The sequence below is a fragment of the Balaenoptera musculus genome, chromosome 13, assembly GCF_009873245.2.
Source record: "Balaenoptera musculus isolate JJ_BM4_2016_0621 chromosome 13, mBalMus1.pri.v3, whole genome shotgun sequence".
NCBI classification, from domain to species: Eukaryota; Metazoa; Chordata; class Mammalia; order Artiodactyla; family Balaenopteridae; genus Balaenoptera; species Balaenoptera musculus.
The window spans coordinates 37926829-37944609 of NC_045797.1; the positions used below are offsets into that span (position 1 = coordinate 37926829).

At 38.6% G+C, this 17781-nt stretch overlaps 1 long non-coding RNA gene across 1 annotated transcript in view; it reads left to right on the forward strand.

Annotated features, from left to right (window-relative positions):
* The first annotated feature begins 278 nt into the window (after nt 1–278).
* The window catches only part of LOC118906070, a 55275-nt gene continuing 37772 nt past the window's right edge, over nt 279–17781 (forward strand). The window contains exon 1 of the long non-coding RNA XR_005022408.1: nt 279–1918. This is a non-coding gene — a long non-coding RNA (uncharacterized LOC118906070). The remainder of the gene's footprint in view (nt 1919–17781) is intronic.

Genomic DNA, 17781 nt, shown 5'->3' on the forward strand with positions numbered 1-17781 from the left:
TGGTCTGGGAGGATCCCACATGCCGCGGAGCAACTGGGCCCGTGAGCCACAATTACTGAGCCTGCGTGTCTGGAGCCTGTGCTCCGCAGCAAGAGAGGCCGCGATAGTGAGAGGCCTGCGCACCGCGATGAAGAGTGGCCCCCGCTTGCCGCAACTGGAGAAAGCCCTCGCACAGAAATGAAGACCCAACACAGCCATAAATAAATAAATAAATAAATTTATTTATTTATTTAAAAAAAAATTTCCAAGAATAAAATAGTAAAAGGCTCTCTGATATCTAAAAATTAAGAGAAATTTAAAATTATAATAAATAGTAGCCAACGAGTCGGTATAACCTACCATAAAGTTTCCATCACTTAGTTTTGTAATTTGTTTTAAGATAAACAGGTACTTAAGCCTGAAGAGTTTCACAGATGAGCACACCCTCAATTCTTCCTTTGAACATCATTCACCAGATCGTCTGGAAATCTGGAAGCCTTACCCGTCTGACAGGTCTCCCATGGAGGTATTACTCTCTAGAAACATTATGTGATTCTTGCCCACTCTCTGGGGCTCGAAACGACTTTTAGCAAAGCTACTAATTCATCACCATAAAGTTAGATAATAGCCAAAGTGAACGGAATGAATGTTACAACGCTATTTACCGGCTGTTTTTAGTATTCTAAAGACACAAATCAGGGAACCACTTTCCACGGGCAATTCACAAAGACTGCCTTAAAAGACCTCACGTCCACATTTCTACCCAAATGTCCTATTGATACCCTAAACCCAACGGCCATTTATCTTGAATGACAGTCGTTCAAAAATTGGTTATCAACCCCCGCCCCAAACACAAGCTTAGTCAGGTCTATCTAGTTCCCAGTAACCAGGACGGTGACCCTCACGAGTTAACGCGAGGGTGTGGGCCTGCTCATCTGCCGGGCCCCTCACCTCCTAACAGTCTACTCTCTCGTATCAGCTTCGCTGTATCAGTGCGGTCTAGCGGGGGCGGTTCGGGGCAGTGGGTCCCTCCACTCCCGCTTTCCCGCCCAGGTCTTCCCCGCCCTTCGCTACGCAGGCAGCGGCCCGCAAGTGACCCGACCTTTCGGCCTGGGCCTCGCCTCTCCTTCCTCCTCTGCAGCTCCTCGCCTGCACTGGGCCCGGCCTCGGAGAAAAGCCTCGCCAGGCCTTCATAAATGCCCTCGCTCCGCCCAGTTCCCCGACTGGAGCACCCACACAGGCACCGGGGAGACCGGCAGGAGCGCGAGAACGCCTCTCCGCACGCGCGCCGCGCCGCCCCGCCCTTCCATCGGCCTGAGGAACCGGGGGCCAGTCAGAGCGTGCCTCGCCTCCGCGCCCCGGGCTCCGCCGCGCACCGTCCACCTTTCCGGGCGGCATTAGCACACAATAGTCGGCTCGCGGAATTTAAGCTCGCCGTGTTCCTGCAAGTCGTCACCCGTAGAAACAGCCTTCCCCGGGGCGGCCTCGAAGCTCCTGCAGAGTGACGGGAAGAGGCTGGTGGAGGGGAGGGGGAGACAAGGAAGACTTTCATTTTCAAGAAAAACTTTCGCCCTCCCGACCTCCCCCGCACTCATCTCAGGATAGAAACGTCCCTTGACTGAGCTAATGGTGTTGTGTTAAAGGAAAGAGATGGTTTTTCTTTTAAATGTAACAGTTTCTTCCTTGTGAGGTAATGCGGAGCCCGTGCGTACCCAGAATCCCCGAGGTCTCGCGTGGCGTGTTTCCGGTGGCTGTGCTCCCGCGGCAGCGGCAGGGCGAGGCTCGGACGAGCGTCATCCGCTTTTCTCAGCCCCCGCTCCGGCGGGATCCTCACCCGTTTGCAGTTTCTCTCCGCAAATTAACAGTTTCCTTGTATTTTGTGATTGTAAGAAGAATACTGCTTTTTAAAAAAATGCCTACTCCCTGCAACTGTCCAGTAGTAAGTACATAAACCTGTATGAAAGAAACTTAAACTCACCCGATCTCGTCACCCAGAAATAACCGTATTAACATAGTGCTGTATAAACTTGGAGACTTTTCCATATATACACGTAAAGCTTTTTTAAAAATAGGAGAATGTGAACATGTTATATTCTCCAAATAATGTTTCATATCTTTCCAGATAAAGTAGGTTACGGAATCATTTTTAATGGCTATGTGGATGTAATGGCATTTAATGGCTATATGGTTATAATATGTACAACCAACCCCTAAATTGTTGGACTTTTAGGGTATTTACAGTTTTTTACTTGTGCAAGCAAAACTAGATGAGTGTTCTTATACATAAACCTGTACATATCCCTGATAATTTCCTTACTATAAATTCATACAAATATAATTACTGGATCAAAGGGAATGCACATTTGTAAGATTCTAGATGTTGTTACCAGACTCTTCCCTTGAAGAGTATAGAATACTTTTCCACCAACATAGTAGCTAGTGAACGACAGCTGGGTCTTCCTCTCTTTGCCAATCGAGTATTGTTAATCTTTGTGATCTTTGTCACCTTTAAAAAAATCTTTTATCATCTTTATCGTCTTGTTTTAATTTGCATTTTGTTGACTAAGTGTAAAACTGAACATCTTCCGTATACTTATTGGGTCTGTTTCTGTGAATTGCCAGTTCATGATTTCTGCCTATTTGAAATAGTCACATTTTTTAAATTACAAGAGCTTTTTGTAAATTAGGACTATTAACCTTTGTCTGAAACATAATCACAAGTATTTTTCAATTTTTAAATTTATCTTTGAATATAGCTTGTGGTGTTTATTTGCCGAAGGAAGTTTTTCTTTCCTTTGTTTTCTTTATATGGCTTCCACCCAATGAAACTTTTATTGGAAGAAAAAAAGGGGCGTCTAGCAAAAAGAACATAGGATGCCAGATGGACTAATACAATTAGCAAAGGATACAGTTCATCTCTAGGTTATTTGTATATTATCAGTTTCAATTAAAATGCAAAAAAAAAAGATACTTTATAGATCTCAAGAAAACAATACTAAAATTCACTTAAGAAAAAGTACATGGTTTTAACTTTCAAAGAAAGTTATTTTAAAAGGGGAGAGAGAAGCAGAGTAGAGAATGGACTATCCTGACATGATGCGTGGGCTAAATAGACAATAGGAGTACAAGAAAAGTACATGATAAGGTTATATAAAATGTATACCATAAAATTATATATGTTCAGTTTTGTATTATTTAAAAACTTTATATAGAATTAATCAGAATTAGAACCCATAAATAGGTGCAAATGAGTAAGAAGTTTAAGGTGATGGGGTTCTTGTGAAGTTTTTCATTTTTAGGTAGGTCTTTTCCTTTATTTACATTTCCAGCTTTAATGTCATGCTTACCAGTGTGTATTTTCTTCTAACATTTTTAGGTATCTTCTTAAAAATATTTCAATAGTTAATCCTCCTGAAATTTGTTTAGGAGGAGGAAAGGAAGAATCTAGCTTAATTTTTTTTTCCCTAAACGACTTGATTGTTGCCCTATACCATTTATTGAATGCTCAGTCTTCCCTGTAGATTTGAAATTCTACCTTTATACAGTACTAAATTTCCATATGTACTTTATTTTCTGTTCCATTGATTTATTTGTTATTGGACAATAATATTATTGTTTTAATGTACTTTTTTTTTTAAAGAAAGTCACTTTTTTCCCCTAACTTTTGGGTTTTATTTATTTATTTATTTATGGCTGTGTTGGGTCTTCGTTTCTGTGCGAGGGCTTTCTCTAGTTGTGGCAAGCGGGGGCCACTCTTCATCGCGGTGCGCAGGCCTCTCACTGTCGCGGCCTCTCCCGTTGCGGAGCACAGGCTCCAGACGCGCAGGCTCAGTAATTGTGGCTCATGGGCCTAGTTGCTCCGCGGCATGTGGGATCTTCCCAGACCAGGGCTCGAACCCGTGTCCCCTGCATTGGCAGGCAGATTCTCAACCACTGACCCACCAGGGAAGCCCCTGGTTTAATGTTCTTTTAAATTATTTTTAAATTTCTGGTAGGGTAAATCCCTGCTTAATGATCTTCTCTTTTGGAGTAGTTCTTTAAGAAGTGTCTTTTTGTAGAGAAGGGACTTGAGGACACGGGGAGGGGGAAGGGTAAGCTGGGACGAAGTGAGAGAGTGGCATGGACCATGTATACACTACCGAATGTAAAATAGCTAGCTAGTGGGAAGCAGCCGCATAGCACAGGGAGAACAGCTTGGGGCTTTGTGACCACCTAGAGGGGTGGGATAGGGAGGGTGGGAGGGTGACGCAAGAGGGAGGAGATATGGGGATATATGTATACGTATAGCTGATTCACTTTGTTATACAGCAGAAACTAACACACCATTGTAAAGCAAGGTGTTAAAAAAAAAAGACGTTAAAAAAAAAAGACACTGGGGTTTGTGTTAGTCATTATCCCTCTTATAAGCATAGAAAAAAGGGAATAATCAGAATCATTGACATAGGAAAAGTGGTGTTACTGGTGTTTTACCAAGAAAAAAAAAAGTGTCTTTCAAAAATATATTTGATATATATAAAAGAAAATTTTGTCATATATATACATTAAAAAACATAATGTGAAACAAACCACCAATGTAATATCTAGAACATAACCAATAACTTGCATCAATCTATGTGCTCTTCCCATTCTACCTATGCCATTCTCTCCATAGATATTTCTTCCATAGTAACTTTAAAATTATTTTATCAAATTAAGAGTTGTGATTTTGATTTGAATTGCATTAATTTTATAGACTAATTTAGGGGAAATGGGCATCTTTATAAAAGTAATAAAATACGTGGTTTTTACTGAGTGCTTTATTTGTGTTAATTCATTTAATCCATGCAACAACCCTATTATCATCACCCTCATTTTACAGATGAGGAAACTGAAGCGTAAAGAGATTGAATAACTTGTTGAAGGTCAAGCAACAAATAAGTTGGCAAAGTCAAACTCAGGCAGTTTGGTCCCAGAGCCTGTGCTCTTAACCTCTGTATTGTATTGCCTCTCCACAATGTGGAATCTGCTCATCTGTAATGGACATGTCATTCAATTTGCCTGCACCACTCACTCATGTTCCAGTCTGCATCCTTATCCCATGTTAGTAAGCAGATAGCCACTTAACCCTCTCCCTTCCCCTGCCATAGCTGCTTGGACCAGGAGTAGGTGGATAACTGATTCAAACTGGTCCAATCAGATTCTCTCTCAAGAAATTTGCAATCAGTCTTACCTGGGCTCTTGACCTAGAAAGTGATGACACAAGGGTAAGGCAGGGAGAGACGTTTGACCCACGTGCAGGTAGTACAGAGAAAGCAGGCCTGCAGAGAGCAGCAGATGCACAGAGAGCAGCAGAGTTAGGAAGCCCTGTGGTCCCCGAAGAGGGTAGTGGGGTAGTTGCCTGGCGTTCTGGGGCTTTCCAGGTCCTGGTTTGCCCTACTAAGGTCTTACTGCCCTTTCTGCTCCTGGGGACCTACACAAGTTACCTCTCTTCAAATAAACTTCTCTTTCAGTTTAAAGTCACCTGATTCCTCTTCCTTTTGAAACCAAATATGCAATCTAGAAATATGTGGCCCTCTATTTACCCAAGTTTTCTTTTAATGTTTCCCAGTGGCATTTTCTTCATAGATCCCGTACATTTCTTGTTCAGTTCATTCCTAAATATATCTTAGGTGTTTTTTGCTCTTTACAGTGATAATATCTGTTACTGTTGTCCGCTTTACATTTTAATCTACAAAAATTCTACTTTCATCAGTTGAGTCTGCCAAATGTCAGTGGCTTGTAAGTGTGACATTAGCCTTTCAGATGTGTTTCAGAATGATATGTTTCCACTAGACAGTTTTTTTTAGTTCTATACTGTCAGTTGTTCTGGTGATGATTCATGTGAGGAGGAGGATGATTCATCTGATGGGAGTGAGCCACAGGATCCCGAAGAAGTATAGAATTTCCTTAATTTAAAAAGAAAGTATCATATATGAATAGAAACATTGAGTTTCCAACAATATTTAGCTAATGTTAAAACAGATAAAATGAAGAAAACTTTTTTTTTTTTGGCTGCACCGTGCAGCTTGTGGGATTTTAGTTCCCTGACCAGGGATTGAACCTAGGCCCACAGCAGTGAGAGCACAGAGTCCTAACTACTGGACCACCAGGGAATTCCCGAAAGCTATTTTCATTAAGACCAATTTTTCAGATACAAAATGAGAAAACAATAGGGGGCATTATTTAGATAAATATTTCAAATACAGTAGACAAAAATACAGGGATTAGAGAAATTGATATCTCACTCAATACAGGCACATAATCCTTCATCCAAACCCTTTGGGCCAAATGTGTTTCAGAACTCAGAATTGTTGGGATTTTAGACAGGAATATAATGCATATACCATATTTTCTATAACACCTCAGTGGGGTCTGGAGTAGCATCTTAGAATCAAACATATTAATATTCATGCCACAAAAATGCATTAGTATTAACACTAATTTGGATAAAGCTATATAACATATAATAACTACATATCTGTTTGGGTCAGATTTTGCTGCTAAATGAGTTTGCCTTAAACTTGTGAAAAAATTTAGGTTTCTAGAGGTTTTTTGGAATTTGGAATTTTAGATAATGGTTTACAGACCTGTGCAAGCAAGTATGTTCTGATTTCAATATCTGGCCAGCTCTGGGGTTCAATTAAAGCATTCTTTGAAGTCCTGGCTATGTTAGATAGTCTTGTGGTTTGGGGTGTTTAGTCTGAAGGCAAGAGAGTTCACTTTTAGAAGAACAAAATACAGACTTTGAAGTAATTATTGAAAAAGTAATGGGTAAAGTATCTTAACTTGAATTCTTGACCTTTGTCGTCAGTCATTATTTCAGTGGGAGGTGTTCTGGTTGAAAAGAATTGTAATAAACAATAACACTTCCTAGAAAATCTTAACATTAAAAATTGCCTTATTTTTCCTTAAGCCTATTGATGAAGGGATCCTTGGTGTGTTTTCATCTTTTATTTTTAGCCCATAGAAACACTACCTTCTAAATAACATATGACTGTAAAGATATTGTTTCAGTTGACTCTTTTAAGGTATCAAAATTAAGGAACCTATTCAGTCATTATATACATTGAGTGCCTACTCTGTCAGACTGTGCTAAGTGCTGAGGATATAGTCTGGTGGGAGAGAGGCACACATAAATAGGACTTTATAATATCCTGTGATAAGTGATGGGATAGGGTAAGTACAGTGTGCTGTGGAACACCGTGTTCTGGGGTGAGGGAAGGACTGAAGGTTAAGTAAGAATTAGGCAAGTGAAATGGGGAGGGAAATAAAAAATGTTCTAACACAATGATTTTCCAAGTATGGTTCATGGACCAGCAGCATCAGCATCACCTGGGAATTTGTCAGAAATACAGATTCTCAGGACTTATCCCAGACCTACTGAATTTAAAACTCTGAGAGTGGAGCCTAGCAATCTGTTTGTTTTTTTTTTAAGCATTATTTTATTTTGTTTTGTTTTGTTTTTGGCTGCACCAAGCGGCCTGTGGGATCTTAGTTCCCTGACCAGGGATAGAACCCGTGCCCCCCCTGCAGTGGGGGGCACAGAGTCTTAACCACTGGACCACCAGGAAAGTCCCTAGCAATCTGTTTTAATAAGCCTGATCAGCCGGGTGATTCTGATGCACACTAAAGTTTGAGAACCACAGTTCTAAACAGCAAAAGTGGAAAAAAAAAAACCCAAACACATCAGAGCACATAGGCAATCTGCTATAAATGGCAAGATGTTTAGTGTAACTGAATGGCGTTATTCACTATTTAGTGTAGCTGGATGGGAGTGGTGTGGCAGGGTGGAGGAGCCATGGAAATGAAAGATGAGGTTGGAAAGGTAAGCGTGCTTCATTTAGGATCTTATAGGTCATGTTAAAGAGTTTGGACTTCATTTATTCAACAAATGTTTATGCCTATATTATAAGTACAGTATACAAAATAGGTTCCCTGCTCTCAGGGAACTTATCCTAATAAGCAAATAAATATGTATGTATATATGTCAGGTGATAAAAAATGCCATGACAAAACAACTTGGATGCATCTCCAGGGAATTATGCTAAGTGGAAAAAGCCAATCCCAAAAGGTTAATACTGTATGATTACATATATATAACATTCTTGAAATAACAAAACTATAGAAGTGGAGAACAGATTGGTGGTTGCCAGGGGTTAAGGAGGGAGTAGAGGCTAGAGGGTGGTTGGCGTGGCTGTAAAAGGGCACCATGAATCCCTGAGGTGATAGAACTGTGGAAATGTTCTGTATCTTGGCTGTATCAGTGTCAGTATCCTAGTTGCACTATTGCACTGTAGTTTTGTAAAATGTGACCATTAGGGGAAACTGAGTAAAGCGTACACAGGATCTCTCTGTATTATTTCTTGCAAGTGCATATGAATCTACAATTATTTCAAAATAAAAAGGTGTTAAGAATAATAAATCAGGATAGGGTATCGAGAGAGATGAGGGGACTTATTTTATACAGGATAGTTAGGAAAGGCCTAGGTGACAAAGGAAGGTAGAGCATTACATAGGAATACTTGGAGAATGTTAGAAGTACAAAGGCCCTGAGATAGAGTGTGCTTGGTGTCTGTGAGGAACAGCAAGGACACTATTGTGGATACTGTGGGTTGAGCAAGAGGGAGAGCAGTAGGAAATGAGATCAGAGAGTTGGTGGAGGTGGTGGTGGTGGTGGAAACATCATAGGGGGCTTATAGGTCACAATTAAAGACTTTTCATTTTGAGTAAAATGGGAAGCCATAGGAAAGTTTTAAGCAGAAAAAGTAACAATCTAACTTACATTTTAAATGCATTGCTTCACAAGATAAAAAACTGACCAAGTGAAGGGGACATGAGATGATAGAGGTTTGGACTAAGGTGGCAGAGCAGAAGGTAATAAGAAGTAGTGTGACTGGTAGTGTGAATAAGTTTACAGTTGACTGGATGTTCTAATGGACTGGATGTGGGGTGTGAGAGAAGGAGAGGAGTCAAGAATGATTCCAGGGTTTGGGCCTGAGCAAATGGAAGAATGGTGCTACTTTTATGAAATGGAGAAGATGAAGGAAGAGCAATAGGGCAGAAGATTAGCAGTTTAGTTTGGGGCTTGTTGAGATGCCTGTAGACATCCAAATGGAGACGTCAAATAGCCTGTTGGATATGTATACCTGTCTGCAGTTTGTGTAGGATTTGGGCTATGTGTATGAATTTGGGAGGCAATAGCACGTAAATAACATTTAAAGTCATGGACTGGATGAGAACTCCTATGAGTGAGTGTATGTAGATAAGGAAGAGGTCTATACAAGGAGTCCTAGACACTCCAATTTTTAGAGGTTAGGAAGATAAAGGAGAACTCAACAAAGAATGCAGAATGCAGAGAAAGAATGGCCATTGAGGTAGGAGGAGAACCAAGGAGGGAGGTATCTTGGAGATCTAGTGAAAAAACTGTTTCAGGAAGAAGAAACCAACCAATAAGTCAAATGCTACTGATAGGTGGAATGAGATAAGAGCTGAGATTCGTCCTTGAGATTTAACTGCATGGAGGTCATTGGTGATTCTGACAGGCGCAGTTTTGATGACACAGTGGGAGGAAGACCTGATTGAAGTAGGCTCAAGAGAGAAAGGAGAGTCAGTGGAAATTAAGTATACACAATTCTTTGGAAGAGCTTTGATCAGGGAAGAGGAAGTGCAAAGAGAAGAGTCAGTAGCTCTTGCCTAAGAACAATGGGGAGTCCATGAAGAACTCTTGGTGTCTACCCTTTCAAGGACAGTTTAAAATGCTTGACACGACTGCTTTGTTAATGTGTCTTCATTAGCTATTACATGCCAGAAAGAGTGATTATGTTAGCTAACATTTAAATTTTGTGTCCTGTGAAACAATGTCACTGAAAGTGAATAAATAACTCAACTATTTAAAGAATATATGATATCAGATTTTGATTGTCTGTTTTAAGTAATAAGAGATTTGTTCCATGCCTTTGTGTGTATATATATGTGTGTGTGTGCATGTGTGTATGTATATATACAGTTGACCTTTGAACAACTTGGGATTGAATTGTGAGGGCCATTTATACACATATTTTTTCAATAAATATATTGGAAAAAGTTTTTGAGATTTGTGAAAATTTGAAAATAACTCACAAACTGAGTAGCCTAGAAATACCAAAAAATAAAAAAAGGAAGAAGTTAGGTATGTCATGAATGCATAAAATGTATGCAGATACTAGTCTATTTTATCATTTACTACCATAAAATATGCACAGATCTATTATAAAAAGTTAAAATTTATCAAAACACACTTAGACCATACATGGCACCATTCCCAGTTGAGAAAAAGGTAAACAAACATAAAGAGTCAGTATTAAATCATAACTGCATAAAATTAACTGTAGCACATAGTATACTACTGTAATAATTTCGTAGCCACCTCCTGTTGCTATAACGATGAACTCAAGTGTTGCGTGTTGTGAGTACAGTGCTGTGTGACGCTAATCATCTCCATGTGAGCACTTGTCTCCCTAGTAAATTGCATATTGCAGTAAAAAGTGATCTCTCATGGTTTTCAAGTATTTTTCATTGTGTTTAGTGCAATGCCATAAACTTTGAATAACACCAGGGACCCATATGAAGTGCTGCTAGTGATCCTGGAAATCCTCCCAAGAAGCAAAATCATGACATTACAAGAAAAAACTGAATTGCTTGATATGCAGCATAGATTGAGGTCTGCAACTGTGGTTACCCACCATTTCAAGATAAATAAATCCAGAGTAAAGACCATTGTTAAAAAAGAAAAGGAAAATCATGAAAACTTGTAGCTGGTGCAAAACTTTGCACTTTTGGCGAAATACCTTTTTATCTCATATTGAAAATGCAGCTTTTATGTGGGTGCAGGATTGCTATAAGAAAGGCATACCTATAGACTCTAATATGATTCGAGAGAAAAACGAAGCCATATGACAACTTAAAGCAAAAGGAAGGTAAATGATCTAAAGCTGGAGAAGTTAATGCCAGCAAAGGATGGTCTGATAATTTTAAAAAGAAGTTTGGCTTTAAAATGTCAAGATAACAGGAGAAGAAGCTTCTGCTCACTAAGAGACAGCAGAAAAGTTCCCAGATGCCATTAAGAGAATCATTGAGGAGAAAGGATATCTGTCTGAACAGGTTTTTAATGCGAACAAAAGTGCCCTATTCTGGGAGGAAAAATGCCACAAAGGACATTTATTAGTAAGGAAGAGAAGCAAGCATTTAAGGCAGGGATAGGCTAACTCTACTGTTTTGTGCAAATACAGTCAGGTTTATGATCAGGACTGCCCTTATCTATAAGGCTGCTAACTCCTGAGCTTTGAAGGGAAAAGATAAACACCAGATGCCAGTCTTTTGGTTTTACAACTAGAAGGCCTAGACAACCAGAACCATTTTTCTGGATTGGTTCCGTCAATGCTTTGTCCCTAAAGTCAGGAAGTACCTTGCCGGTAAGTGATTGCCTTTTAAATTTCTTTTGATATTGGACAATGTCTTTGGCCACTTCGAACCCCATGAGTTCAACACCAAGTGTGTTGAAGTTGCCACTTGCCCCCAAACACAACATCTCTAATTCAGCCTCTAAATCAGAGGTCATAAGAACCTTTAAACCTCATTGCACATGGTACTTTATGGAAAGGATTGTCAATGCTATGGAGGAGAACCCCAAGAGAGAGAACATCATGAAAGTCTGGAAGGATTACACCATTGAATATGCCATCACTGTTATAGAAAAAGCCGTGAACACCATCAAGCCTGAAATGATGAATTCCTGCTGGAGAAAACTGTGTCCAGATGTTGTTCGTGACTTCACAGATTGACAGAGCCAATCAAGGAGATCATGAAAGAGATTATGGATATACAGCAAAAAAGGTGGGGATGGAAGGTGAAGAGTTTCAAGATATGGATCTTGGAGAAATCTAAGCGCTAACAGACACCACACCAGAGGAATTAACAGAAGATGACTTGGTGGAGAAGAGTGCTTCCGAACCAGGGCCAGGAAATGAGGAAGAAGACGTAGAAGAAGCAGTGGCAGAAACAATTGACATTAGACAATCTGGCAGAAGGGTTCTGATTATTCAAGACTACTTTTGACTTCTTTTATAACCTAGGCCCTTCTGTGATATGGGCACTGAAACTAAAGCAAATGGTGTTTGCTACCATATAAAAACAATTTTAGAGAAATGAAAAAGCAAAAAAGTCATTCGGGAATTACAATGTACTTCCTTCAAATTACACCAAGTGTGCCTGCCTCTCTTGCCTCCCCTTCCATCTCCTCCACCTCGGCCACCCAAGACAACAAGACCAACACCTCCTCTTCCTCCTCAGTGTGGAGACATGAGGATTAAATGAAATAATGTACATGAGGGGTTTATTACAGAGCAATAACAAAAAGTACATCTGATTTGATTTTTTTAAAGCAAAACTATTAATTCTTTTGCAACTAACTAGTTCACATCTAATGCTTCCATATATTTACATATATATATTCCCCAAAACCCTTTAATGTAGATTTACATGAAAATATTCCTTGGTTCCAGAAAGAAATATAGAAGTGAAATCAGTTTTAGTAATTGTTTCCCAATTTAGAACATTATGTGGGCTGGAATTCTGCTTTTAATGGACTAGTCTCTTAAAATGTGCAGATATAAAACCTAGAGATGGGGGAGGGGACAATCCTATAAGACAGGAGATTTGGACATTTCTGCTGTGTGGTCTGAATAGTATATAACCAGTTTTCAGAGAAAATACTTATATGTAATATTTGCCAAGAATTTACTGTCAAACTACCAGGCTCTGTGCAGAGAGGTAACCTGTCCAAAGCTCTGTAGTTTGTAAGTGGGAGAGGTGGGATTTGAACCCAGGCAGTCTGCCTCGGGAGCCCAGGAACTTCACCACCACCCTTGCAGATAAAGAGAAAGAAATTGAGGCAACAAATTGCAAGAATACTGCTTAAATTTGCCTAAGCAGAAAGCAAATTGGGAGTTATTATAAAGACACAACAAACCTGGTTACCTCCCAGAATCCAAGGGCAAGGTCTGTGGAAGGACTGTGAACTGGTGATTCAACAGGAAGCAGGCAAGAGGTCTCATTACCAAATGGCAGACTTTATACGGAGTCTGCAGTATATGTTTGGGGCTTCGACAAATAAAATATTTAATCTTCAATTATGTTCTTTTCCATAAGTGTATAATAGCACACAATATGGATGAATAACATACAAAATAACAAACTTTCTTCAAGTATAAGAGAAGCAGCACCAGCCTAGGAGTCTGAAGATTTGGTTTTTGTTCACACAAAAAGTTGACGGAAACTTTTGGGAGTGATGGATATGCTTGATATGTTTAATATCTTGGTGGCAGTGTTGGTTTCACAGATGTATACATATGTCAAAATTTAACGTTCAGTTTATTGTAAATCATTTATACCTCAATAAAGCTGTTTAATCTTTTTTTTTAATTGAAGTATAGTTGATTTACAATGTTGTGTTAGTTTCTGGTGTACAGCAAAGTGATTCAGTTATACATATATGTACATATTCTTTTTCCTTTTCTTTTCCATTATGGTTTATTACAGGATGTTGAATATAGTTCCCTGTGCTATACAGTAGGACCTTGTTATTTATCTATTTTATATATAGTAGTTTGTATCTGCTAATTCCAAACTCCTAATTTATCCCTCCCCCACTGCCTTTCCCCTTTGCTAACCATAAGTTTATTTTCTATGTCTGTGAGTCTATTTCTGTTTTGCAAAGAAGTTCATTTGTGTCATATTTTAGATTCCACATATAAGTGATATCATATGGTATTTGTCTTTCTCTTTCTGACTTACTTCACTTAGTATGATAATCTCTAGGTCCATCTATGTTGCTGTAAATGGCATTATTTCATTCTTTTTTATGGCTGAGCAGTATTCCATTGTGTATATATACCACATCTTCTTTATCCGTTCATCTATCAATGGGCATTTAGATTGCTTCCATGTCTTGGCTATTGTAAATAGTGCTGCTATGAACATTGGGGTGTATGTACCTTTTTGAATTAGAGTTTTCTCCAGATGTATGCCCAGGAGTGGGATTGCTGGATCATATGGCATCGATTTTTAGTTTTTTTAAGGAACTTTCATACAGTTTTCCATAGTAGTTGCACCAATTTACATTCCTACCAACAGTGTAGGAGGGTTCCCTTTTCTCCACACCTTCTCCAGCATTTGCTATTTGTAGACTTTTTAATGGTGGCCATTCTGACCAGTGTGAGATGGTATCTCATTGTAGTTTTGATTGGCATTTTTCTAATAATTAGCAACGTTGAGCATCTTTTCATGTGCCTATTGGTCATCTGTATGTCTTCTTTTTTTTTGTATGTCTTCTTTGAAGAAAAGTCTATTTAGGTCTTCTGCCCATTTTTTGATTTTTTTTTTGTTGTTGTTGTTGACTTGTATGAGCTGTTTGTGTATTTTGGAAATTAAGCCCTTGTCAGTCGCATCTTTTGCAAATATTTTCTCCCATTCTGTAGGCTGTCTTTTTGTTTGTTTTTTGTTTGTTTGTTTGTTTCCTTTGCTGTGTAAAAGCTTATAAGTTTGATTCGGTCCTATTTGCTTATTTTTGCTTTTATTTCTATTGCCTTGGGGGACTGACCTAACAAAACATTGGTGCGATTTATGTCAGAGAATGTATTGCCTATGTTCTCTTCTAGGAATTTTATGGTGTCGTGTCTTACGTTTAAGTCTTTAAGTCATTTTGAGTTTATTTTTGTGTGTGGTGTGAGGGTGTGAGGGCAGCCACATGTAAATCAACTTTATTGATTTACATGTGGCTACCCACCTTTCTCAACACCACTTGCTGAAGAGACTGTCTTTTCTCCATTGTATAGTCTTGCCTCCTTTGTCAAAGATTAATTGACCATAAGTGTGTGGTTTATTTCTGGGCTCTCTGTTCTATTCCATTGATCCATATTTCTGTTTTTGTGCCAATACCACACTATTTTGATTACTGTAGCTTTGTAGTATTGTTTTAAGTCTGGGAGGGTTATGCCTCCTGCTTTGTTCTTTTTCCTCAAGATTGCTTGGGCAATTCTGTGTCTTTTAAGGCTCCATATAAATTTTTTAGTTATTTGTTCTAATTCTGTGAAAAATGTCGTGGGTAATTTGATAGGGATCACATTAAATCTGTAGATTGCTTTGGGTAGTATGGCCATTTTAACAATATTAATTTTTCCAATCCAAAAGCATGGGATATCTTTCCATTTCTTTGAATCATCTTCAATTTCCTTTATCAGTGTTTTATAGTTATTTCATCTCCTTGGTCAGGTTTGTTCCTAAGGTTTTGTTTTGTTTTGTTTTGTTTTACATATGATTTTAAAAGGGATTTTCTTTTCTTTCCCTTTCTGATATTTCATTGCTAGTGTAAAGAAATGCAACAGATTTCTGTATGTTAATCTTGAATCCTGCTACCTTGCTGAGTTTGTTTATCAGTTCTAGTAGTTTTTGTGTGGAGTCTTTAGGGTTTTCTATACATAGTATCATGTCATCTGCATGTAATGACAATTTTACCTCTTCTCTTCCAATTTGGATACGTTTTATTCTTCTTGTCTGATTGCTATGGCTAGGACTTCCAATACTATGTTGAATAAAAGTGGTGAGAGTGGGCATCCTTGACTTGTTCCATATTTTAGCGGAAGGCTTTCAGCTTTTCACCGTTGAGTATTATGTTGTCATATATAGCTTAAAAAGCTGTTTAAAATGTTTATGGAGTGACCAGAGTGTCATCTGTTAAGAACTAAAGCTAAAAGAAGATGCAAATTATGTTTAGTGCAGACTCAACATAGAAAATGAGTAATAAATCTCTAACAAAGTGCCCAGCTCATAATAAATGCCCATCACAATAGTTTTTGAATGTATAAATGAATGAATAAATTTGAATGTATTGCCATATGTCCCATATAGGTCATTTAAAATGACTTGTATATCAACCAGTAATTTTTTTTTCATCTCACCTGATTCTATCTCATTTAAACTTAAAGTCCTGGCCAAGGATCCAGCAAGTGAAATAATTTCCTTTAATAAAGACTTAAGTTTATTTTCTATGTATTTCCTTAAAGAACCTCTGTCACATATATTAATAGCAGATCTTATAAGCTCTGCAAAATGGCATTGTTATGGAATACTTAGATTAGTGGATTCTCTTTTATCTAAATAATATTGAAAATATTTACATAACTATAAACTTTAGTATTGGAAAGAAACCCACGTTGACTGAGCACATACTGCTTCCCTAAATTATTATCTACATTAATCCTCACAATATTAGTTGAAAGAGGTATTATCCTCTTTACTGCTGCAGGAACTGAGGGTCTGGGAAGTTAAGTAAATTGCTCCAGGATAAATAGTAGGTAGTAGAGTGATGATTCAAATCCAAGTCTTTGGATTCCATGAAGAGGGTTCTGTCTCCTTGTGCTTGCCAAGTCCCAGGCATTAGAAGTAAAAAGAAATACAAAGATAAGTAAGGCACAGTCCCTGCCCTCTAGAAGCTTAGAAGCCAACCGGTCAGTTAGAAATGTAAGCGGTTAGTTGAAATAAGTTCTAACTTCTTTGTGTACTGGAGAGTTATCCAGTCTCCTGGAGTAGCTGCAGCTTAAGGTGGACATCACATCCCAGGTCTCTTTCTCAGTTTAGCATTATTTTATTTTATAGTATTTATAAGTTTTAGTTTCTTTATAAAGATTAACTCATATAATTCTCATTTAACAATGCTATGAGGTAGTCACTATTATATCCCCATTTTACAGATGAGAAAATAAGGTACAGGTAAGTTAAATAACTTATCCAAAGTCACACAACTAGTAAGTGGCAATGCTAGGATTCAAATCCAAGCAGTCTGGCTCAAGAGTCTATATTTCAGCCACTAGATTATGTTGCCTCTAAACCTTTCTAGACTCAGAAAAATTAATATTAGCATCCACCAAAGTGATCTGATTCTAGGACATTGACCCATTAGGTGCCATCCTATTGCTTAACAATGAACAATATAACTATCAAGTAGACTGGATACACTTGTTCGTTTATTACGCTCTTTCTAGGCAATTCTACCTAAGAAGGCAATTTATAATCAAAGGCTTGTTGGTGTGCTTGGAATTAGATGAAGGGGATTTACTGGCTGATCTTAAGGATCTGATTCCATTTTCACTATAAGGTTATATCTGTGGCAACCATCTCCCTGGACAATACTGAAGGCATACTGCTTTTGAGACTCTTTCTAAACTTAGGATGATGACCAATCCTCCTCAACGTTTGAAATACTCTTTAGACATTTGTGTTAGTCAGAATCCCTCTATTTTTAAGTGTGGAGAGTCCCAACTCAAATAAACTTTAGCACAAATGGGAATTTTTTGACTCATGTCCCTGGAAAGTGAAGAGGTGGATGTGGCTTCTCATATTTTCGCTCAAATGAAATCATCCTCCAGATTTCTTTTTCTATCTGTGTCCCTCACCCTCCACAACTCTTGGCTTTGCTTACCTCTGTGTGTTGACCTCATTCATTCCTACAGAAAGATACTTATTGGGCCATGCTGGGTCACCTATTCTGTTTTCGATCAATCAATATGGTCAAGAGAATGAGATACTCTTGTTTGGTTGGGTTTGGTTCACTTGTCCATCTGTGTGGCCTTGGGGTCTGAGTTTACTTGATAATCTCATCAGGGGAACAAGTTGGAGGGAAGGAGGATACATTCCTCAAAGGAAATAGGGATGATGTACAGACAAAAACAATAGGATCAGTAAACCCTATTG